The sequence below is a fragment of the Chiloscyllium punctatum genome, chromosome 26 (assembly GCF_047496795.1).
Source record: "Chiloscyllium punctatum isolate Juve2018m chromosome 26, sChiPun1.3, whole genome shotgun sequence".
Classification (NCBI taxonomy): Eukaryota; Metazoa; Chordata; class Chondrichthyes; order Orectolobiformes; family Hemiscylliidae; genus Chiloscyllium; species Chiloscyllium punctatum.
In genome coordinates, this window is record NC_092764.1 from 64,148,680 (window position 1) to 64,173,345 (window position 24,666).

The window sequence follows — 24,666 nt, forward strand, 5'->3', positions numbered from 1 at the left end:
TACCTGGCACATAGGAAAATGGGTATGGTTGTTGGAAGTCAGTCATCTCAGCTCCAAGATATCGCTACAGGAGTTCCTCAGGATATGGGTGAGGCCCAACCATCTTCAGCTTCATCATTGACCTTCCCTCCATTATAAAGGTTAGAAGTGGAAATGTTCACTGATGATTATACCATGTGTAACACAATTCGTGACTCTTCAGATACTGAAGCATCCATGCTCAAATGCAATAAGACCTGGACATTATCCAAGCTTGAGCTGGCATGTGGCAAGTAACATTTGCACCTCACACATTCCAGGCAATGGCCATCTCTGACGAGAGTCGAGAGTGTGGAGCTGGAAAAGCACAACTGGTCAGGCAGCATCAGGTATGATGAAGGGCCCCTGCCCAAAAAGTCTGTTTTCCTGCTCCTCAGATGCTGCCTGACCTGCTGTGCATTTCCAGCACCACCCTAATCTTGACTCTAGTACAGCAACAGGCCCATTGGCCCAGCCTGACGATGCCAACCATGCTGCACTTCTCAATAAATCCATCTGCCTGCATATGGTCCATATCCCTTCATTCCCTGTCTGTTCATGTGCCTTTTTAAATGCTTCTTGAAAGTTGCTATCATATCTGCTTCTACCACATCCCCTGACAACGTGTCCCAGACAACTACTGTGCTCTGTGTTTTTAAAAAAAAACTTGCCTCACACACTTCCTTTAAACTTTCCCCTTTCATTAAACCTGTGTCCCCTAGTATTTGACATTTGAACCCTGGGGGAAAAAAAGACTCTGACCATCCACACTATCCATGCTTCTCATAATTTTATATTCTGTCAGGTTGCCCCTCAGCTTCTGATGCTGTCTCGTAAACTTGGTCCAGCACACTCACTATTACCCTCAGATGAATCCACATGTCCAGATCACTCACTGTTGTCTGACATTCTCACATTTTTCCCTGGAAGACGGATAGTGAAGATAAGTGTCTATTGGATCCAAGGAAATTTGGCTGATCGACAGGAGTCAGAGGCTGATGGTTGAGGGGTATTTTTGTGTCTGGAAGTCTGTATCCAGTGGAATCCCAGTGTTTGGGGCTGTTGCTCTTTTTATGAATAATTTAGACTTGAACGAAGGATGGTTGATCAGTCAGTTCACAGATGATAAGAAAATTGGTGGAGTGGTAAATAGTGAGGAAGGTAGCCTTAGACTACAAGAGAGTAAAGGCATGCTGATGGGTAGCCAATGGAATTTAACCTGGCTAAGTATGAGGAGTGTGAGACTTGCACTGTACAAACCAGGCAAGGGGTTGCATGATGAACAGTTGGACTCTGGGAAGCATCAGCTGTCAGAGGGACCCTGGTGTGCATGTCCAGCAGCTCCTTAAGGTTGCAGTCAGGTAGGTAAAGTGGTTAAGTAGTCTTATGGGATACACACCTTTATTAACCAAGGCAATGTATTTAAGAACAGGGAAATTCTGCCAGAATGGGCGGCACGGTGGCACAGTGGTTAGCACTGCTGCCTCGCAGCGCTGGAGACCCGGGTTCAATTCCCGCCTCAGGCGACTGACTGTGTGGAGTTTGCATGTTCTCCCCGTGTCTGCGTGGGTTTCCTCCGGGTGCTCCGGTTTCCTCCCACAGTCCAAAGATGTGCAGGCCAGGTGAATTGGCCATGCTAAATTGCCCATAGTGTTAGGTAAGGGGTAGATGTAGATGTAGATGTAGGGGTATGGGTGGGTTACGCTTCGGCGGGGCGGTGTGGACTTGTTGGGCCGGAGGGCCTGTTTCCACACTGTAAGTAATCTAATCTAATCTAAACTGTAGAAAACGTTGGTTAAGCCCCATCTGGAATATTGTGTGTAATTCTGTACTCCACATTACAGAGGGATAATGATTGGACTGGGGATGGTGCATCACACTTATTTCCTGTTTCCAAGTAGTCAAATTTTCCTTGGAGACCATGGGCTGTTTGCTTCACTATCCATCTTCCATGCTGGACCATATGAAAAGCCTTGTTGAAGTCCAAGGAGGCGATGATGAATGATTTCCCTCATCTACATTCCTGGTCAATGCTTCAACAAATTCAATCAAGTTAGTCAGACATGACCTCCCCTTTACAAAACCATGCTGACTGTTCTTATTAATTCCTGCAGCTCAGTGGTTAGTACTGCAGCCTCACAGCGTCAAAGACCCAGGTTCGATTCCAGCCTTGGGCGACTATCTGTTTGGAGTTTGTGTGGGTTTCTTCCGGGTGCTCTGGTTTTCTCCCACAGTCCAAAGATGTGCAGGTCAGGTGGATTGGTCATGCTAAATTGCCCATAGTACTAGGTGCATTAGTCAGAGGGAAATGGGTCTGGATGGGTTAGCCTTTAGAGAGTCAGTGTGGACGTGTTAGGCCAAAGGGCCTATTTCTACCATGTAGGGAATCTAATTTAATCTAACCTGCCTTTCCAAATGTACATTAATTCTGTCTCTCAGAATTACTTCCAATAGTTTCCCAACCACTGTGGCTAAACTGACTGGCATGTGATTTCCTCGTTTATCACGAATTGGAGCAGTAGTCAGTCATTCAGCCCCTTGGACTTGTTCCACTATTCACTGAGATTATGGCTAACCTAACTCCATATATCTGCCTTTGGTCCATATACCTGAATACTTTTGTTTTATCAAAGTGTATCTATGTCAGATTTACAATTAACTGTTGTTTGTTGAAGAGAGTTCCAAACCTGTATTTCCTTTTGTCTGTGAAAGTGTTTCCGAGCATCGCTGCTGAATTGTTAGACTATGTCCCCAGTTCTAGAGTCCCCAACTAATGAAAATAGTTTATCTCTATCTACCCTGTCTTTTCCTGTTCATATTTTGAAGATTTAATCAGATCACCCCTTACCATCCTAAATTTTTGAGAAAACATGCCTAAATTGCATAATTTACCCTTATAACTTAAACACTGAAGTCCAGGTGTCATTCTTGCAAACCTATGTTGTTTTCCCTCCAAAGCCAACATTTCTTTTCCTAAAGTGTGGTGCACAGATCTGCTCACTACTCCAGGTGGGGTCTAACTGGTTATGTATAACTGCAGTATAACTTCAGTCCTCTCAGTGTAAAGGCACCAGCAATTCCATTAGATTTCTTATTTTCTGAACCTGTTTTTGAGACATTTTCAAGATTTATGTACCTTGTCCCCAAGTGTCTTTGGACATCCGCTGTATTTAATTTCATACCATCCTTTATCAGTCCAAAATGGATAATCGGACTGACTCTTACTTACAATGAATTCCATCTGTTGCAATTTTGTCCATTCGCTTAGTCTATCGATACCTCTTCATGTTTTTATGCTATCACTATACTGTTTACAATGCCGCAAAACGTAATGTCATTGGCAAATTAGGATATTTGACTTTCAATGCAAATATCCAAATTGTTTATAAATAATGTAAATACCGTAACAGATCTTTGTGGGACACCACTGGTCACATCCTGCCAATTTGCGTACCTACCCAGTATCCCTCCTTTCTGTTGCCTGCTACTCAACCAGTTTCCCTGCCATGTCAGTAATTTGCCCTCAATTCCATGGGCTTCTCTATTAATTAACAGTGGGATTTTATCAAATGCCTTCTGGAAGTCCATATAAACAACATCCATAGACGTTTCTGTGTCCACTACCTTGGTCTACTTCTTCAAACATTCTTTGAGGTTTGATGGGCATGACTTCCCTGTCATGAATTCATGCTGGCTCACTTGTTTAACTGAAAATTTTTGAGGTAGACAATTAACCTATTCTTGATTAAAGACTCCAGCAATTTCTCTCTCGCGGATAAAAATCGCACAACATCAGGTTATAGTCTAACAGGTTCACTTGGCAGCACTAGCTTTTGGTGCGCTAGTTATTTCTCCCTTGTTGTACTCAGCAGCCTTGGATACATTTTATTCAGCTCTGGCGACTTATCTACTTTTAAGTCTGCCAGACCCCACACAACTTCCTCTCTGTCTATCCTAATTTCTTTAAGTATATTTGAATAGAACCACTACAGTATGGCAACAGGTCTTTCAGCCCAAGTCCAGACTGACCCTCTGAACAGCATTCCACCCAGACTCAACCCCTACCGTATCCCCGAAACCCTGCACTTCCCATGGCTAATCCACCTAGTCTGAACATTATGGACAATTTAGTAAGGCCAATCCACCTAAACTGCACATCTTTGGACAATGGGAGGAAAGCGGAATGCCCAGAGAAAATCCAAGCAGACATAAGACAATGTGCATACTCCACACCGACAGTCACTGGAGGATGGAATCTTGCCCAGGTCCCTGGCACTGTAAGGCAGCAGTGCTAAACACTGAGCCACCATGCCACCACCTCCACTTTCTATATCCACTCACTCATCCCTCTCACTTGTGACACTGACACAAATTATTCATTTACCACCGTACCTATGTCCTTTGGCTTCACACATAATTTAAGTTCCACAGTGGTAATTTGTCCCTACTTTTTTTCCTAGTTGTCCATTTACTCTGAGTGTCCTTGTATAATAACGTAAGAATTATCTTCATTTTAATGGGACCTTGATCAGATGGGCCAATGGGCTGAAGAGTGGCAGGTAGAGTTTAATTTAGATAAATGTAAGGTGCTGCATCTTGGAAAGGCAAATCAGGGTAAAACTTATACACTTAATGGTAAGATCCTGGGGAAACAAAGAGACCTCTGAGTGTAGGTTCATAGTTCCTTAAAAATGGAGTTCCAGGTAGACAGACAGTGAGGGCGTGTTTGATAAGCTTGCAGAGGAGTATTGGAATATACAAGTTGGGAGGTCCCACTCTTTGTCTTTATTGGATCATATTGGTCTTGTACTCTCCTTATTTCCATCCTGAATGTGTCCACACTGCTCTGATCCCGATCTGTTATCTGCTATCTGTTCCCAGTCTACTCTTGCCAAATCATACCAGACCTTATTAAAATTAGCCCTCCACCAGTTTGAAAGTTTGATTTCAGGCCCATCCATGCTTTTTCATAATGGTTAAGATTCCTGTCTGCAGCCTCTTCCCCAACTGACAGTTAAACTGCTTGTCTTACTTTGACTTAAAATTAAGTCTCGGACTGCCTCCTGTCTTCTTGGAGGTGGTCATTACCTGGCATATATGTGGCTTGAATGTTATTTCCTGTTCTGTTTAATACCTTCTCTAAGCAGCGGTGTGCTGACTTACCTTAATTATACCTTGCACTCAATTTAGGAACTCTAACCTAAAGAAGAGTTTAAACTGGACTGCCATGAAATTATCTTTCAGTCAGAGGAGCCAGCTAAATCCTTGGCTATTTCTGCCTTGCAGCTGGATGAAGCTCACAATCAGGCCAGGAGGTTGCAGAGGTCATTGGATGAACAGACAGAGCAGTCTGAGAACCTGCAGGTACAGCTGGAGCACCTACAGACCAGGTACAGTCCTAAGTTTCCTGGTTACCTCCGTGCGCACATTGAGCAGATGGAAGATGAATCTCTCGCCAATCCAGCACCTGCTTTGGTCCCAAAGTGCATCTTGCTCCACTGCACCCATTTTTAGCACGCAGAGAGGTTACACTTCATCAAAAGCAGGGTTGACAAAAACAAGACAAATTAAATTGTAGTATTGCGAACCCTGGCTCATTGCCTGTCTTAAAGCTAATTGTCAACCCTCACAATAACCTCTGTGCTCAGTTACGCTGAAATGGAAACTCTGATGCTTTTAGAGTTTATATCTCCCTTGTGCTATCATTGAATAAATGCTTTATATGCAAGTAATCTCTGTATTCATAATTTATGGTATTAACCATAACCCTTCATCTCACACCCATGCACATCCTGTATTGCATGCTAACATGGTGCTGATTTCTGCAGCCAACAATATGAACTAAACCTATTGCTTTAGTAAATATGTTTTTCAAATGTAATGTTAAATTTGATACTAAGTGCTTGAAGTCCTGTTTTGTTAATGTGCTTAAAATACATTAGTTTTAATGCTTTCCTTCATGGCTTCAAATGACAAATATTCACATATAGTACTCAACTGAGACAAAGAACTGTAGTTGCTGGAAATTTTGAGCAAAATCAGAAAGCGCTGGAGAAACTCAGCAGGTCTGGTAATATCGTTGGAGAGGCAAACAGTTGATGATTCAAGTACAGTGACTCCTGTTCAGAACTTGTCTGTGATATTCTGATGAAGTGTCACTGAACTTGAAATGTTACCTTTGTTTTTCTGTCCAGCACTTTGATACTAAAACAAGTGTAGTATTCAACATCGAAAAGTAGAAATCAGAAGGGGTCTCTGATATACTTTAACAAATTAGCATTGTGAGGGCGATGCAGTATTAGCAGTTTTAGCAGATTACAATTGCGTAAATCTCCATGCTATGGTGAGATGTATGGGCTGCTGTGACAGGTAAGGGAGGAGATTGCAGAGACCCTGGCATTTAATTTCAAATATTCTATGCCCAAAAAAGAGCTGCCAAAGGACTAGAACATAATAAATGCTGTACCATTATTCAGGAAGAGTGGTTAGGGATTAACCTGGGAACTTTAGGTCAGGGAACCTAACATCAGTGATAGGGATGTGTTTGGAAAAGTTTCTGAGGGACAGAATTAATCTCCACTTGGAGAGACCAGGATTAATTGAGGATACGAAGGGTGACTTTGTCAGAAGGGGATCCTATTTTGATTGGATTTTTTGAGAAGGTGACTAGCTGTGTAGATGAAGGTAGTGCAATGTAACTTCAGTAAGGCTTTTGCCAAGACCGATTTAGACGCTAAGACCCCATAGGACCCAAGGCCATTTGGCAAATTGGATCCAAAATTGATTTTGTGCCAGAGACAGGCTGCTGGTGAAAGAGAGTATTTGTGACTGGAAACCCACATCCAGTGGCATACAGGGTGTCTTGTGATTTGTGGTATACATTAATAATCTAGACGTGAGTGTAGCAGTTTGATCAGTAACTTCACAGATGACACAAAAATTGATGGTGTGAAAAATAGTGAGGATGAAAGACTTTGACAATGGGAGGATATAGATGAGCTGAACCTTGGCAAATGAAATTTAACCCAGAAGAGTGTGTGCTGATGCATTTGAGTGAACTGACAAGGTAAGGGAATACACCATAAACTGTAGGACTCTGGGAAATGGTATCCACGTCCATCGAACTTTGAAGACAGGGTGGGACAGTGTGAAAAGGTGATTGAGGAGTCAGGTGGGATATTTGTATGCTTGGACAAGACGTTGAATACCAGGGGAAGGAGGTTATGGAGCTATATATGATATTAGTTAGGCCATAGTTAGAGTGCATTTCCATTTGCCACACTATAGGAATCTGTACACACTGGAGAGTGTACAAAACAGATTTACCAGGATATTGTTTGGGCTGGAACAATTCAACTAGGAAGAGCGACTTGATAGGCTGGGAGACAGTAAGGACTGTAGACGCTAAAAGCCAGAGTTAATAGGTAGAGTCATGGAGATGTATAACATGGAAACAGATCCTTCGGTCCAACCCGTCCATGCTGACCAGATATCCCAACCCAATCTAGTCCCACCTGCCAGCACCCGGCCCATATCCCTCCAAACCCTTCCTATTAACTTTGGGGAAAAAGAAGTGAAGCTGGAAAAGCACAGTAGATCAGACTGCAGCAAAGGAACAGGAAAATCAATGTTTCGAGCCGAAACCCTTCATCAGAATGGCCCGCAATGTTGACTTTCCTGCTCTTCGGATGTTACCTGATCTGCTGTGCTTTGCCAGCTCCTCATCTATTGACCCTTGATAGGCTGGGGTTGTTTTCCTTCGAGCAGAGGAGGCTGAGGTTTGGGTGGATGCGGAGTGTGCATTCTGATTAAGATGTACAAAATTGACAGGTAGATAGAAAGGAACATGTCCCCTTGGTGGAGGAGTCAATAATCAAGGGATGTAGATTGAAGGAAATGTTTATTCACTCAGTATGGTGTGCATTTGGAATTCACTGTGAAAGTGTGGTACAGGCAGAAACCATCATAGCATTGAGGAAGTATTCAGATGAAGATTTGAAACCCCAGAGCATACATGGCTGCAGGCTAAGTGCTGGGAAATGGGATTAGAATAGATGTTTGATGACTGACCTGAACACAATGGACAGTGAGGAAGGTTATAAGAAATTGCAGCAGGACCTTGATCAGCTGGGGAAGGGGGCCGAGAAATGGCAACTGGAGTTTAATGTAGATACATTTTGGAAAGTCAAATCGAGGTAGAAGTTTCATGGTGAATGGTAGGGCCTTAAGGAGTGTAGGTGAACAGGGGGACCTTGGAGTTCAGGTTCACCGTTCTCTGAAAGTGGAGTCACAGGTCGACAGGGCAGTGAAGAAGGTTTTTGGCACACTGGCCTTCATCTGTCAGGGCATTGAGCATCGGAGTTGGGAAATTATGTTGTAGTTTTACAGGCCATTGGTGAGGCCGCACTTGGGGTACTGTGTTCAGTTTTGGTCACCTTGCTACAGGAAGGATGTTATTAAACCGAAAGAGTGTAGAAGAAATTTACAAGAATGTTGCCAGGATTCAACGTCAGAGTCATAAGGAGAGGTTGGGCAAGCTAGGACATTTTTCTTTACAGCGTGGGAGACTGAGAGGGGCCCTTATAAGATCATGAGAGGCATGGATAGGGTGAAAGCACTCCGTCTTTTTCCCAGGTTTGAGGAATCAAGGCACCAGGTTAAGGTTAGAGGGGAAAGAATAAAAGGAACCTGAGGGGGGCAACCTTTTTACACAGAGGGTGGTACGCAAATGGAATGAGCCACCAATGGAAATGTTGAGGTGAGTACATTAACAACATTTAAAAGGCATTTGGACAATTACATGGATAGGAAAGGATTAGAAGAATATGGGCCAAGTGCAGGGAAATGGAGTTAGTGTGGATGAACATTTTGGTCGGTATGGACCAGTTTGGGCCAAAGGGCCTGTGTCCATGCTGTAGAACTCTGATGATGATGGGCCGGAGGGCCTCTTTCTGTGCAGTAATACTCTATGACTCCATATACAACCTGAATTGGCTATGTTGACTGGATGTTAATTAGAATGTATCAAGAAGAAACTCTGATCCTGAACCTTGGTCGCTCCCTGTTTGAACCTTTAAAACAATGCTCACCATTTGTTTTTCCCTTTTACTGTCATTCACTGTTCCAGATTCTACCATTTAAAAAAAAATCTTGTCTGTATCCACCCTGTTAAGATGCTTTAGGATCTTAAACATTTCAGTCAAATCACCTTTTACTTAAGTGATGCAAGCCTAGTCTGTGTAACCTTTTCTCAGTAGGCGAAGGTGAGGACTGCAGATGCTGGAGATTAGAGTCAAGATTAAAGTGGTGCTGGAAATGCACAGCAGGTCAGGCAGCATCCGAGGAGCAGGAAAATCGACATTTCGGGCGGGAGCCCTTCATTAGGAATGAGGCTGGAAGCCTCGGGGGTGGAGAGATAAATGGGAGCAGCTAGGGCTGGGGAGAAGGTAGTTGAGAATGCAATAGGCAGAAGGAGGTGGGGGTAAAGGGGAGTGTGGAGCGGATAGGTGGGAAAGGAGATTGGCAGGTAGGACAGGTCATGGGGACAGTGCTGAGCTGGAAGGTTGGAATGGGGGAAGGCAGGGGAGGGGAAATGAGGAAATTGGTGAAGTCCACATTGATGCCCTGGTTCTGAAAGGTTCTGAGACGGAAGATGAGGCGTTCTTCCTCCAGGCGTCAGGTGGTGAGGGAGTGGCGGTGGAGGAGGCCCAGGACCTGCATGCCCTCGGCAGAGTGGGAGGGGGAGTTGAAATGTTCGGCGATACAGCTATGGGGTTGATTGGTGCGGGTGTCTGGAAGTGTAGGTGAAACTTTGATGGATGTGGAAGGCTCCTTTGGGGCCTTGTACAGAGGTGAGCGGGGAAGTGTGGATGCAGGTTTTGCAATTCCTGCAGTGGCAGGGGAACATGCCATGAGAGGAGGGTGGGTTGTTGGGGGGCGTGGACCTGACCAGGTAGTTACTGATGGAACGGTCTTTGCGGAAAGCGGATGGGGTGGAGAGGGAAATATATCCCTGGTGGTTGGGTCCGTTTGTAGGTGGCGGAAATGTTGGTGGATGATGCGGTTTATGCAGAGGCTGGTGGGGTGGAAGGTAACGACAGAAGAAGTTCTGTCCTAGTTGCAGTTGGAGGGGTGGGGTTTGAGGCTGGAGGTGCAGGACGTGGATGAGATGCATTGGAGGGCATCTTCAACCACGTGGGAGAGGAAATTACAGTCTTTAAAGAAGGAGGCCATCTGGTATGTTCTGTGGTGGAACTGGTACTCCTGGGAACAGATATGGCGGAAGCTTTTATCCGAAACGTCAATTTTCCTGCTCCTCGGATGCTGCCTGACCTGCTGTTTCCAGCACCACTCTAATCTAGACTCTGATCTCCAGCATCTGCAGTCCTCACTTTCGCCTGTTTCTCTGCTGTGTGACTCTATAACTCCAATTCAAGATTGCTATGGAAAATGACAAAGATGGGCCTGAAATCAGAGTTCCAACCGGAGGGCAGCTAATCAGATGTGATTTGGCCAGAGTGGACTGGGAGCAAATAGTTTCAGGTAAATCTGTCTCAGAATAGTGGGGTTCCAGATGGAAATGGAGAGTACAGCATAAATGTTCCAATGAAGGAAAAAGATTTGATCATCAAATCCTGTGAGTCCTGAATGTTGGGTGATAGACAGCATTGGGTTAAGAAAAACAAGGGGAGGCTTATGGTAGGGTGCCAAGGGTCACCACAGAAGACGACCGAGAGGAGTATCGAATGTGCAAGAGGGAATTTAGGAGAGCTGTGAGGGATGTGAAAGGATACTGGCAGGAAAAATAAGGGAATATCCTTGGTTGTTTTACAGGCACATTGAGGCTAATGAGGGAAAGACGTTCTAAATGAATTCTGTGTGTCGGTATCCACAAATGACAGGTATAGGTATAGAAATCGGGGAAAAGAACATGCCCTGGTGTGTGAATGAGGGCTGTTTTTGATTTTCTTTTTGTATTATTCGCTCATGGGATGTGGCCGTCTCTGGCTAAGCCAACATTTATTGCCAAGAGGGCAGTTAAAAGTCAAGCACATTGCTGTGGGTCCAAAGGCACATGTAGTCCAGACCAGGTAAGAATGACATATTTGCTTCCTAAAAGAACATTAGTGACCAAGATGGATTTTTCCCAATGATTGACATGGTCATCATTTGACATTTAATTCAAAATTCGTTTTATTAAATTCAAATTCCACCCTCCTCCATAGGTCCCCAGAACATTAGCTGTATTTCTGGATTAATAGTCTGGCGATAATACCACCAGCCCATTGCCTTCCCTTGACTTCAGCAAGGTTTTTGATAAAACTGAGAGCAAAATTAAGAGCCCATGAAATCAAAAGAAATTTGGCAAATTGGATCCTCAATAGAAATCAATCTGGCTAAGTGTGAGGCAAGACAAAGAAGGCAAGGCAATACATAATGAATGATAAGAGCCTGGGAGGTATTGAGGATCTGATGGACCTTGGTACACTGTACACTTGTCCCTGAAGGATAGTTGAATAAAGTGGTTAGGAACACACACTTGGCTTTATTAGCTGAGGCATAAGGTTTAAAAGCTGGGAGGTTATGCTGAAATTGTGTGAAACATTAGTTTGTCCTCATCTACAGTATTGTTAGGAGGATGTGGAGCGGGTGCAGAGGAGATGTACCAGGATGTTACCTAGACTGGCGAGTTTAAGTTATTGGACAGACTGGGATTGTTTACCTTAGAGGGGACAAGATCGAGATGCATAAAAGTTTGAGGGGGATGGATAGTGAAGACAAGAAGAGGTTTTACCTCTTGACTGAGAGATTGATGACTGGGGCCATAGACTTAAGGTAAGGGGTAATAGGTTTAAAGGAGAGATGAGGAAACTCTTTTTCACTCAGAGTGTGGTGTGAATCTGGAACTTTGCCTTATACAGATGGTAGCAGCCAAAATTATCTTAACATTTAAGTATTTTGATATGCATTTGTGATGCAGCAAATAATCAAGAAAACTAATGAATGCTGACCTTTATATCCAGACAACTGGAGTACAGGTTTACAGAAGTTAAGACAATAGTTGAACCCCAGTTGCAATACTGAGAGTAGATCTGGGCACCACACATGAGAAAGAAGTACAACATAGTTTTACAGGAATGATACCTGGACTTCAAGGGTTAAGTTATGAGGAGAGATTTTACAAATTAGCTCTGTTTTCTCTTAAATTTAAAAGGGTACTCTAACAAAGTCTTAAAGAAAAGACAGGTTAGATAAAGATAAACTATTTCCACTGGTTTGGAATCCCAGAACTAGGGAGGCATAGTTTGACAATTAGGGTCAGACTATGGAGAAAAGATAAAAAGAGAAACAGAAATTGCTGGAAAATCTCAGCAGGACTGGCAGCATCTGTGAAGAGAAATCAGAGTTAATGTTTTGGGTCCAGTGACCTCCTTCAGAAAGGTCTGATTTTGTTTATTCATACAGGAGAGATGTTAGGAAGTACTTCTCCACAGAGACGGTGGTCAATGTTTTGAATTCTCTGCTATAAATTGCAGAAGGTGCACGATGCTGCTCCCAGGAGTGAGAACATGGACCATAGAACAGTACAGGCCATTCAGCCCTCGATGTTGTGCCGACATTTTATCCTACTCTGACAGCAAATTAACCGACATTTTACTATCATCTTTGTGCCTAACCAAGAGTCGCTTAAATGTCCCTAATATATCTGATTCTACTACCACTGCTGGCAGTGCATTCTATGCACCCACCACTCTCTGTAAAGAACCTATCTCTGGCATCTCCCCTAAACCTTCCTCCAATCACCATAAAATTATGTCCCCTCATGACAGCTATTTCCGCTCTGGGAAGAAATCTCTGGTTATCCACTCTATCTATGCCTCTCATCATCTTGTACACCTCTATCAAGTAATCTCTCATTCTTCTTCACTCCAATGAGAAAAGCCCTCGCTCCCTCAACCTTCCTTCATAAGACATGCCCTCCATTCCAGGTAGCAGCCTGGTAAATCTCCTCTGGATCCTCTCTAAAGCTTCCACATCCTTCCTATAATGAGGTGACTAGAACTGAACACAATATTCCAAGTGTGGTCTAGCCAGGGCTTTATAGAGTTGCACCAAATATGCCATCTTAACAATTTTATCAACTTGGGTGGCAGCTTTGAGGGATCTATGGATGTGGACCCCAAGATCCCTCTGTTCCTACACACTGCCAAGAACCCTGCCTTAAACCTTTAATCCGCAAATTCAACCTTCCAAAATGAATCACTTCACAATTTTCTCGGTTGAACTCCATTTGCCACTTATCAGCCCAACTCTGCATCCTGTCAATGTCCCGTTGCAACCTTCAACAGCCCTCCACACTATCCACAACACCACCAACCTTCGTGTCATCGGTGAACTTACTAACCTGCCCTTCCAATTCCTCATCTAAGTAATTTCTAAAGATCACAAAGAGCAGAGGTCCCAGAACAGATCTGTGTGGAACACCTTGTCATATAGGCCGAATACTGTCCATCTATTACCACCTTCTGTGGACCAGCCAATTCTGTATCCAGACAGTCAGATTTCCTTGTATCCCATACCTTCTGAATGAGCCTTATCAAATGCCTTGCTAAAATCCGTGTACACCACAAGCACTGCTCTACCTTCATTAATGTGTTTTGTCACATCCTCAAAGAATTCAAGAAGGTTTGTGAAACATGACCTGCCCTTCTCAAAATCATACGAACTACCTCTAATCAAACTCTGCTTTTCCAAATAACCATAAATCCTGACTCTCTGAATCCTCCAATAATTTGCCAACCACTGACTTAAATCTGACTGCTCTGTAATTCCCAGGGTTATCCCTATTCTCTTTTTTTGAACAAAGCAATAATATTTGCCACCCTCCGATTACTCCCGTGGACAGTGAGGATGCAAAGATCATCGCCAAAGGCACAGCAATCTCTTCCCTCGCTTCCCGCAGTAATGAGATGCAGTAATGGGCAGCACAGTGGTTCAGTGGTTAGCACTGCTGCCTCACAGCACCAGGGTCCCAGGTTCAATACTAGCCTTGGGCGACTGTCTGTGTGGAGTTTGTACATTCTCCCTGTGTCTGCGTGGGTTTCCTCCGGGTGCTCCGGTTTCTTCCCACAGTCCAAAGATGTGCGGGTCAAGTGAATTGGCCATGCTGTAGTGTTAGGTGCATTAGTTGGAGGGAAAATGAGTCAGAATGGGTTACTCTTCGGGAGGTCAATGTGGACTAGTTGGGCCAAAGGGCCTGTTTCCACACTGAAGGGAATCTAATCTAATCTAAAAACCTTGGGTATATCCCTTCTGGCCCAGGAAACTTATCTATCCGTATGTTTTTCAAACTTTCCAGCACATCCTCCTCCTCAACATCAACCTGTTTGAGTGTATCAGCCTATTTCGTGCTGCTCTCACAAACAACAAGGTCCCTCTTAATGAACAGTGAAACAGAGTATTCATTAAGGACCTCCCCTACTTCCTCCAACTCCAACAAACGTTCCTGCTACTATCCCTGATCAACCCTACCCTCACTCTCGCCATAGTCGTCTTCCTCACATAAGTATAGAATGCCTTAGGGTTTTCCTTAATCCTACCTGCCAAGGCTTTGTCATACCCCATTCCAGCTCTCCTAAGTCCATTCTTCAGTTCCTTCCTGGCTACCTGGTAATCCTCTAGACCCCTGTCTGATCCTTGCTTCCTCAACCTTAAGTAAGCTTCCTCCTTCCTCTTCACTAGATGTTCCACATCTCTTGTCAACTCGAGGTTCCTTCACTTCCTTGCCTTAGCAGGACAAACCTATCCAGCACTATCAGCAGGTGCTTCCTAAACAACCTCCACATTTCTGTTGTGCATTTCCCTGAGAACATCTGTTCCCAATCTAGGTGCCCCAGTTCCTCCTAATAGCATTATAATTCCCCCTCCCCCAATTAAATTCTTTTTGTACTGTCTGCTCCTATCCCTCTCCATGACTATAGTAAAGGTCAGGGAGTTGCAATCACTATCACCGAAATACTCTCCCACCGAGAGATCTGCTCCATTCAAATTATTTGCACGAAGGAGTTTCCGATCAATATTAGGGAAGTTGAAGTCACCCATGACAACAAAGGTGTTTCTTCTGCACCTTTCCAAAATCTGCCTACCAATCTGCCCCCCCCCCCCCTCCGTGTCTCTGTAACTTTTGGGGATGGGTGTATGGAAAACTCCTAATAAAGAGACTACACCTTTCCTGCTTTTGACTTCCACACATACTGATTCAGTTGACAAACCCTTCTTGATGACCTCCCTTTCTGCAGCTATGATATTATGCCTGATTAGCAATAACGCTCCCCCATCTCTTTTATCTGCCTCCCTATTCCTTTTGAAACATTTTAACCATAGAACACCCAACAATCATCCCTGCCCCTGTGATATCCAAATCTCTGTATTGGCCACAACATCACAGCTCCAAGTACTCATGCATGCTCTAAGTTCATCACCCTTGTACCTGACACGTCTAGCTTTGAAATACACAGATTTCAACCCATCACACTGACTGCAACTTTGCCCTATCAACTGTCTATCCTTCCTCACAGACTCTCTGCACACTGCAGCTGCCTGTTCACCTGCTACCCCATCCTCTGATTCATAGCTCCGGTTCCCATTCCCCTGCCAAGCTAGTTTAAACTCTCTCACAGAGCTCTAGCAAACCTCCCATCCAGGATATTGGTACCCCTCCAGTTCAGGTGCAACCTTGTATAGGTCCCACCTTCCCCAGAAGGTATCCTAATGATCCATATATTTGAAGCCCTCCATTCTACACCAGCACTGCAGCCACATGTTCAGCTGCACTCATTCTCTATTCCTAGCCTCACTAGCACATGGTGCTGGTAGCAATCCTGACATTACTACTCTGCTCATCCTGCCTTTTTAGCTTCCGACCTAACTCCCTATAACCACTTTTCACATCCTCCTCCCTTTTCCTAGCTATGTCATTGATACCGATGTGTACCACGACTTCTGGCTGCTCCCCCTCCCCCTTAAGAATCCTGTAGACTCGATCCAAGACATTCCTGACCCTCACACCTGGGATGCAGTATACCATCTGGAAGTCTTGTTCACAACCACAGAATCTCCTGTCTGTTCCTGTAACCATTGAATTTCCTATCACTGTCACTCTCCTATTTCTCCCCCTTCCCCTATGAAGCTCAGAACCAGGCTCACTGAATGAAAACTGGCCATCTTGGGGTTCCCCTGGAAGGTCGTACCCCCCCCCCAGCGATATCCAAAGCAGTATTCTTTTCGAGGGGAATAGCCACAAGGGATCCCTGCACTGTCTGCCTATTCCCTGAGATAGATACATTGTGCTTTGTTCAGCAAAGGTACATAGACATATGGACCAGAGGCAGGTATGCGGAATTCGGCCTCAGATCAACCATGATCTCAGTGAATGGCAAAATAGGCTCAAGGGGTGAATCGTGTACACCTGCTCCTGTGTGTTCCCATGCTTTAGGCCAAGTGCAAGAAGGTGTGGTTAGAATTGTTAGGTTCGGAATGCATGTGGATATACTTGCCTCTATTAGCTGAGACATAGCGTTTCAGAGCAAGGAGGTTATACTGGAATTATGTGAAACATTAGTTCTGCCACAGCTAAAGAATTGTATGCAATCCACATTATTAGCAGGGATGTGGTAGCACTGGAGAGAGTGCAGAGGAGATTTCCCATGAGTGGCACAGGCATAGTGGGCCGATGGGCCATTATCTGTGCTGTAGATTATTAAAACTGCCATGCAATTCCCTGCACTTTGCCTCCATATCTGCTGTTCTGTTTCCCTCAGACTGTGAGGGGGCCTATCATACATTCCAAGCAATTGGATGGCTCCTTTTTGGTTTTTAGGTTCTACCCATATGTTTTCTTTTGAGGAGTCTTCTATGATCTCATCCTTACAGCTGTAACAGATTCCTTGACTACCAGCTCTTTTAACTCTTCCACATTCAGTGGTTCCCCTTCATCTGCAGCACGTGTTATTACTTCAAAGAACTCCAAAGAAATTAGTTAAACATGATTTCCCAAACATGTTGGCTCCACCTAATTACCTTGAACTTATCTAGTTGTCCTGTTAGAATATCTTTAATGCCTCCTAATATTTTCCCTATGATAGATGTTAAGCTGACCCTTGCTTTCTGCCTCCCTCCATTTTTGAATATAAGGGTTAGTTTAGTTATTTTCCAGTCTAGAGGAGCCTCAGACTACCCCTCCCCACTTAGACTACTGCCCCCAGCTCAGACAGCCTCCCTGCTCTGACTCTCCTTCCCTTGAGACTGCCTCCTTTGAGCCACGGCTCAGTGCACTCCAGTTTCCCTCAGTAATCATTCCTGCACCATGTAATTTAAATCACCAGATTCTGGTCTTAATCTCAACAGCAGAGACTAATGTTTCCCAATAAGGATAACACAGCGGTTCTAGTCCATAGCTGGTTGAGTCATCTCCCTATACTATCTATTAAGTGAATCTGAAAATGTCCTCCTCAACCACAGGAAACTAATTGGGAAGGGAAATATACTGAGCTGTCTGCAAAATGCAATCCCAATCCTGCCTATAACATTCCAACAACTTAACTACAAACATTCATCCTGCTGTGGGATTCTGAATTTTGGCCTCACGCCCAGGGTTGTTCCAGCTCCAGCCTTCCTTCCCACTCCTGGGAGCAACACGCATGATTGCACTTGAGAGAAAATGAAGCAAGTCCCACTAACTGCAGGATGTGCTGTTCACTTTAAATCAGAACTTAATGGACATTAGCTGGGGAAAGCAGACATGCAGGCTAACTGGAAACTAAATGGCCTTCTGTTATTCCTGATTGAGGTGGAAAGGGGAAAGAAGTTCACTGTTGTTCTCTGTAGTGCAGGGAAGATTAAGAGAGAAGTTGAGGTTTTCAAAGTGATGAATAGTTTTGGTGGAGAGGATCACAAACACCAGATCACAGTGTGTGAGAGATCCAGAGCACACTACCTGAGAAGACACTGACGCCAATAGAAATATTCAAAAGGGAATTCAATAAGATCCAGAAGGTGAATTATGAGTAAGGGTCCTGAGGAACAGGTAGTAATATGAAATTCTGACTAACTGTTCCAAAAATTCAAAACAATGGCCAACTTGTCTATTTAGCTACTGTTTCAGGCTTTGAGCAGGATCTTCAGTGTTGATTGCAGGAATGACATACTAATCCTGGAACAGCAGTTAAATCCAGTTGACCCTGCAATGATCATTGGCCTGGTTAGCTTGACAAAACTATGAGACATGGAATTCAGTCTGGAGAAGTCAGAGGAGCATTTGGAGAGAACCAACAAGCTGTAGTGAATGGTAGTAGAATGAGAACTGTAGAGGAACAAAGTTTGGAGGGTGTCAGCAGGTGGGTAAGGTGGTCAAGAAATCATAGTTAATAAAGGAAACTATCCAATGAGGTCTAGAGCAAAGAGCAGGAAGTGATGCTGGTACAGTAAAAATATGAGCTGGATTTCAGCTGGAGCACTGTGTCTAGTTCTTTGTATCACAGTACAGGAAGGATGTGATGACATGAGAGAGATAACAGAGGAGATTGACAAAGATGCTGGCAAGATAGGAGAATTTTAGCAATGAGAAAGGATTGAATAGAGTCATAGAGGTCTACAGCACGGAAACAGACCCTTCGATCCAACTCGTCCATGCCAACCAGATATCCCAACCCAATCTAGTCCCACCTGCCAGCACCCGGCCCATATCCCTCCAAGCCTATTCATATACCCATCCAAATGCCTCTTAAATGTTGCAATTGTACCAGCTTCCACCACTTCCTCTGGCAGCTCATTCCATACACGTACCACCCTCTGTGAAAAAGTTGCCCCTTCGGTCTCTTTTATATCTTTCCCCTCTCACCCTGAACCTATGCCATCTAGTTCTGGACTCCCCAACCCCAGGGAAAAGACTTTGCCTGTTTACCCTATCCATGCCCCTCATAATTTTATAAACCTCTATAAGGTCACTCCTCAACCTCCGACACTCCAGGGAAACTCTCCCTATAGCTCAAATCCTCCAACCCTGGCAACGTCCTTGTAAATCCTTTCTGAACCCTTTCAAGTTTCACAACATCTTTCTGATAGGAAGGAGACCAGAATTGCACGCAATATTCCAACAGTGGCCTAACCAGTGTCCTGTACAGTCGCAACATAACCTCCCAACTCCTGTACTCAATACTCTGACCAATAAAGGAAAGCATACCAAACGCCCTCTTCACTATCCTATCTACTTACAACTCTACTGTCAAGAAGTTATGAATCTGTACTCCAAGGTCTCTTTGTCCAGCAACACTCCCGAGGACCTTACCATTAAGTGTATAAGTCCTGCTAAGATTTGGTTTCCTAAAATGCAGCACCTCACATTTATTTAAATTAAACTCCATCTGCAACTTCTCAGCCCATTGGCCCATCTGGTCCAGATCCTGTTGTAATCTGAGGTAACCCTCTTCACTGTCCACTACACCTCCAATTTTGGTGTCATCTGCAAACTTACTAACTGTATCTCTTATGCTCACATCCGAATAATTTATATAAATGATGAAAAGTAGAGGACCCAGCACCGATCCTTGTGGCAGTCCACTGGTCACAGGCCTCCAGTCTGAAAAACAACCCTCCACCAGCACCCTCTGTCTTCTATCTTTGAGCCAGTTCTGTATCCAAATGGCTAGTTCTCCCTGTATTCCATGAGATCTAAACTTGCTAATCAGTCTCCCATGGGGAAGCTTGTCGAACGCCTTACTGAAGTCCATATAGATCATGTCAACCGCTCTGCCCTCTTCAATCTTCTTTGTTACTTCTTCAAAGAACTCAATCAAGTTTGTGAGACATGATGTCCCATGCATGTTGACTATCCCTAATTAGTCCTTGCCTTTCCAAATACATGTACATCCTGTCCCTCAGGATTCCCTCCAACAACTTACCCACCACCGACGCCAGGCTCACCAGTCTATAGTTTCCTGGCTTGCCCTTACCACCTTTCTTAAACAGTGGCACTACGTTAACCAATATCCAGTCTTCCGGCACCTCACCTGTGACTATCAATATTACAAATATCTCATTAAGAGGCTGGAGTTATTTTCTTTGGAGGAAGGAGCTGACGGGAGATTTAACTGAGGTGAATCATATTGAGGGGCCTGAATTAAATGAGTAGGAAGCAGCTATTTCTATTAGCAGAGAGGTCAGTAATCAGAGGGCGTTGGCTTGAAGTGATTGAACATAGAACATAACAGCACAGTACAGGCCCTTCAGCCCTCGACATTGCACCAACCTGTGAAACCATTCTAAAGCCCTTCTAACCTATACTATTCCATTCTCGTCCATATGCCTATCCAATGGCCATTTAAATGTCCTTAATTTGTTCACTGCAGTTGTAGGCAGTCCATTCCACGCCCTTATTACTCTCTGAATAAAGAACCTACCTCTGACATCTATTCTATGTCTATTACCCCTCAATTTATAGCTATGTCCCCTCGTGCTAGCCATCACCACCTGAGGAAAAAGGCTCTCACTGTCCACCCTGTCTAATCCTCTGACAATCTTATATGTCTCAAGTAAGTCAACTCTCAACCTTCTCCTCTCAAATGAAAACAGCCTCAAGTCCCTCAGCCTTTCCTCATAAGACCTTCCCTCTATACCAGGCAACATCCGAGTAAATCTCCTCTGCACCCTCTCCAAAGCTTCCACATCCTTCCTACAATGTGGCAACCAGAACTGTACGCAATACTTTGTGTGGCGCATCAGTGTTTCGTACACTGCAGCATAACCTCAAGGCTCTGAAACTCAGTCTCTCTACCAATAAAACCCGAAACACCATACGCCTTCAGAACAACCCCATCAAACTGATTGGCAACTTTAAGGGATCTATGCACATGAACACCGAAATCGCTTTGCTCATTCACACTACCAAGAATCTTACCATTAGCTCCGTAATCTTTATTCCTGTTACTCCTTCCAAAGTGAATCGTCTCGCAGTCTTCTGCATTAAACTCCATTTCACACCTCTCGACCCAGCTCGGCAGCTTATCTGTGTCCCACTGTAACCTGCAACATCCTTCTGCACTATCCAGAACTCCACTGACCTTAGTCTCATCCGCAAATTTACTAACCCATCCTTCTACACCCTCATCCAGGTCATTTTTAAAATCCCAAACAGCAGTGGCCCCAAAACAGATCCTTGTGGTACCCCACTAGTAACGGAACCCTAGGATGAATTTTTCCCATCAACCACCACCCTCTGTCGTCTTAGAGCCAATTTCTGATCCAAACCACTAAAACACCCTCAATCCCATGCCTCTATATTTTCTGCAATGGCCTACCGTGGGGGAATCTTATCAAACACTTTACTGAAATTCATATACACCACATCAACGACTTTACCCTCTCCACCTGTTTGGTCACCTTCTCAAAGAACTCAATAAGGTTTGTGAGGCATGACCTACACTTCACAAAACCATGATGACTACCCTCAATCAAATTATTCTTCTCTGGACACTTATAAATCCTATCTCTTAAAATCCTTGACAAAACTTTGCCCACAACAGAAGTAAGGCTCACTGGTCTATAATTACCAGGGTTGTCTCTACTCCCCTTCTTCAACAAGGGAGCAACATTTTCTATCCTCCTGTCTACTGGCACTACTCCTGTAGACAATGATGACATAAAGATCAAAGCCAAAGGCTCTGCAATCTCCTCCCTAGCTTCCCAGAGAATCCGAGGATAAGTCCCATCTGACCCAAGGAACTTATCTATTTTCACACTTTGCAGAATTGCTAACATCTCCTCCTTATGAACCTCAATCCTGTCTTGTCTAATAGCTTGTATCTCCGTATTCTCCTCAATAACATTATCTTTCTCTCGCATGAATACTGATGAAAACTATTCATTTAGCACCTCTCCTATCTCTTTGGACTCCACACACAACCTCCCACTACTGCCCTTGACTGGCCCTAATCTTACCCTAGTCATCCTTTTGTCCCTGACATACCTATACAAAGCTTTAGGGTTTTCCTTGATCCTACCTGCCAAAGACTTTTCATGTGCCCACCTGGTCGTCTTAGCTGTCTCTTTAGGTCCTTCCTGGTTAACTTGTAGCCTTAACTGAGCCTTCACATCTCATCCTAACATAAGTTGTCTCCTTCCCCTTCACAAGAGATTAAATTCCTTTAGTAAATCACAGCTCCCTCGCTCGACCACTTCCTCCCTGACTGACAGGTACATACTTATCAAGACCCGCAGTAGCTGTTCCTTGAATAAGCACCACATTTAAATTGTGCCCATTCCCTGCAGTTTCCTTCCCTATCCTTTGCATCCTAAATCTTGCCTAATCCCATGTAATTGCCTTTCCCCCCAGCTATAACTTTTGCCCTGTAGTATATACCTATCCCTTTTCATCACTGTAATAAACCTAACCGAATTGTGGTCACTATGGCCAAAGTGCTCACCTACCTCCAAATCTAACATCTGGCCTGTTCATTACCCAGTACCAAATCCAGTATGGCTTCACCTCTTGTTGGCCTATCTACGTCCTGTGTCAGGAAACTCTCCTGCACACGTAGGACAAAAACTGACCTGTTTAAACTACTCTAACTATAGCGTTTCTAGTCAATGTTTGGAAAGTTAAAGCCCTCTATAACAACTACCCTGTTACTCTCGCTCCTATCCAGAATTACCTTTGCAATCCTTTCCTCTACATCTCTGGAACTATTCGGAGGCCTATAGAAAACTCCCAACAGGGTGACCTCTCCTTTCTTGTTTCTAACCTCAGCCCATACTACCTCAGTGGATGACTCCTCAAATGTCCTTTCTGCCACTATAATACTGTCCTTGACTAGCAATGCCACACCACCCTGTCTTTTACCACCTTCCTTGATCGTACTGATTGGAGGAATTTGAGGGACGCTGAGGAGAAATCTTTGTCCCTGCATGGTCTTGAGGTGTATTCCAATAGGGTGGGAGATACAGAACCCATATCACATTCAAATGAACATCAGCATGTACTGATTTGATAACCTAGAGAAGAGTCAACCAAGTACTGGAAAGTGAGACTATGCTGACTAGCTCTTTGGACTGAATTAACTCCTTCTGTTCTTTAACTCCATGCAAATTGTGGTGAAATGGTGTTAATCTCAATCAAGATATTTAATTTTGAAATGTATTTCTTGGCTTTAGAAAGTCAAAGTAATATGAAAGCTTTCATTCAAGCTGCGATGCAGGCAACGTCTCCATTTCCTTGGAGCTGTGTACTGATCACTGGTATTACTCATGTACTCTCATTGTTTCTTATACAGTCTGTTACCTGTTTCTTGTTGAAGGCTAATTTATTATTTGCTTGTGGAATCTGTGATCATCTCCTGACACCTAAGAAATATCTTCTGTGCCCCACAGAGTGAGGAGACAGCAGAACCCTCTGCTATTTGGGAAAAGGAGTACTCGGTATGGCCCAGATGACCCCAATGAGGTCGGAAGTGATTTCGATGATGATTGTGAGGAGTTACAGCTGCAGGTTCCATAACAGCAATTGGACTGAAGAACAGCGTGCAGTGAGAGAGGGACATCTTGCTGGAACAGTCTCTCCCTGGACCAGAGTGATGGCTGGGACATGGCGATGAGAACTGCTTACAGAGGGAAAGCTTTAAATAGCGATTGAAAATCCAAAGTCTTCAGTGACTCCCATCTATTAGTTTCTGTTATAACAGTGAACACTAACAGATGATATATGCCTTATAAAATATTTGTACATTTTAACAGATCTTTGTAAACTATATATTTAGACGAATTTTCTATTATAAACCTGTGCATTTAGAAAGTAAATGTGTGTGTTTGTGGGATTTTTGCCATCCATCCAGTGGATTGTGTAGTACATGCTCCAGATTCCATAGCAAGCTGTGACAGGCTTGGGCATTTGTTACAATCCAAGACCATTTTCCCCCAGATTCTGGTCAGGGATCAGGAACTTTGTTGGTTAAAGTAAGTAAATAAGCCACTGGATTTTAAACTAAGAAAAATAACACCACAACATTCCACAGTTTTTAAATAAGCAAAATGATTCTACATTGAACAGTGTAACACTGTACAGTATAGGCCCTTTGGCCCACGATGCTGTGCTGAACATTTATCTCAATCTAAGATCAACCTAACCTACACACCCCTCAATTTACTGCCGTCCATGTGTTTGTCCAGCAGTCGCTTAAATGTCCCTAATGTCTCTGACTCTACTACCACCACTGGCAGTGCATTCCACACAGCCACCACTCTCTGCAGGAAGAACCTACCTCTGACATCTCCCTTGTACTTTCTTCCAATCATCTTAAAATTACAACTCCATGTGACAGCCATTTCTGCACTGGGAAAAAGTCTCTGGCTACCTACTCTATCTGCCTCTCATTACCTTGTACACCTCTACCAAGTCACCTCTCTTCCTCCTTTTCTCCAGTGTGAACAGCCTGAGCTCACTCAACCTCTCTTCATAAGACAAGCCCTCGAATCCAGGCAGCAATCTCCTCTGCACCCTTGCTAAAGCATCTTCATCCTTCCGATAATGAGGTGACTAGAACTGGACACAATATTCCAAGTATGGTTTAACCAGAGTTTTATAGAGCTGCAGCAAAATCT

The 24,666-nt window shown here is 44.0% G+C and overlaps 1 long non-coding RNA gene across 1 annotated transcript; it reads left to right on the plus strand.

Moving 5' to 3' along the window:
• The first annotated feature begins 5,266 nt into the window (after positions 1 to 5,266).
• On the plus strand, positions 5,267 to 23,865 carry LOC140453132 (uncharacterized). The gene is made up of 2 exons (XR_011952311.1): positions 5,267 to 5,408; positions 23,440 to 23,865. It is a non-coding gene; the product is annotated as an uncharacterized lncRNA (long non-coding RNA).
• Positions 23,866 to 24,666: the final 801 nt, after the last annotated feature.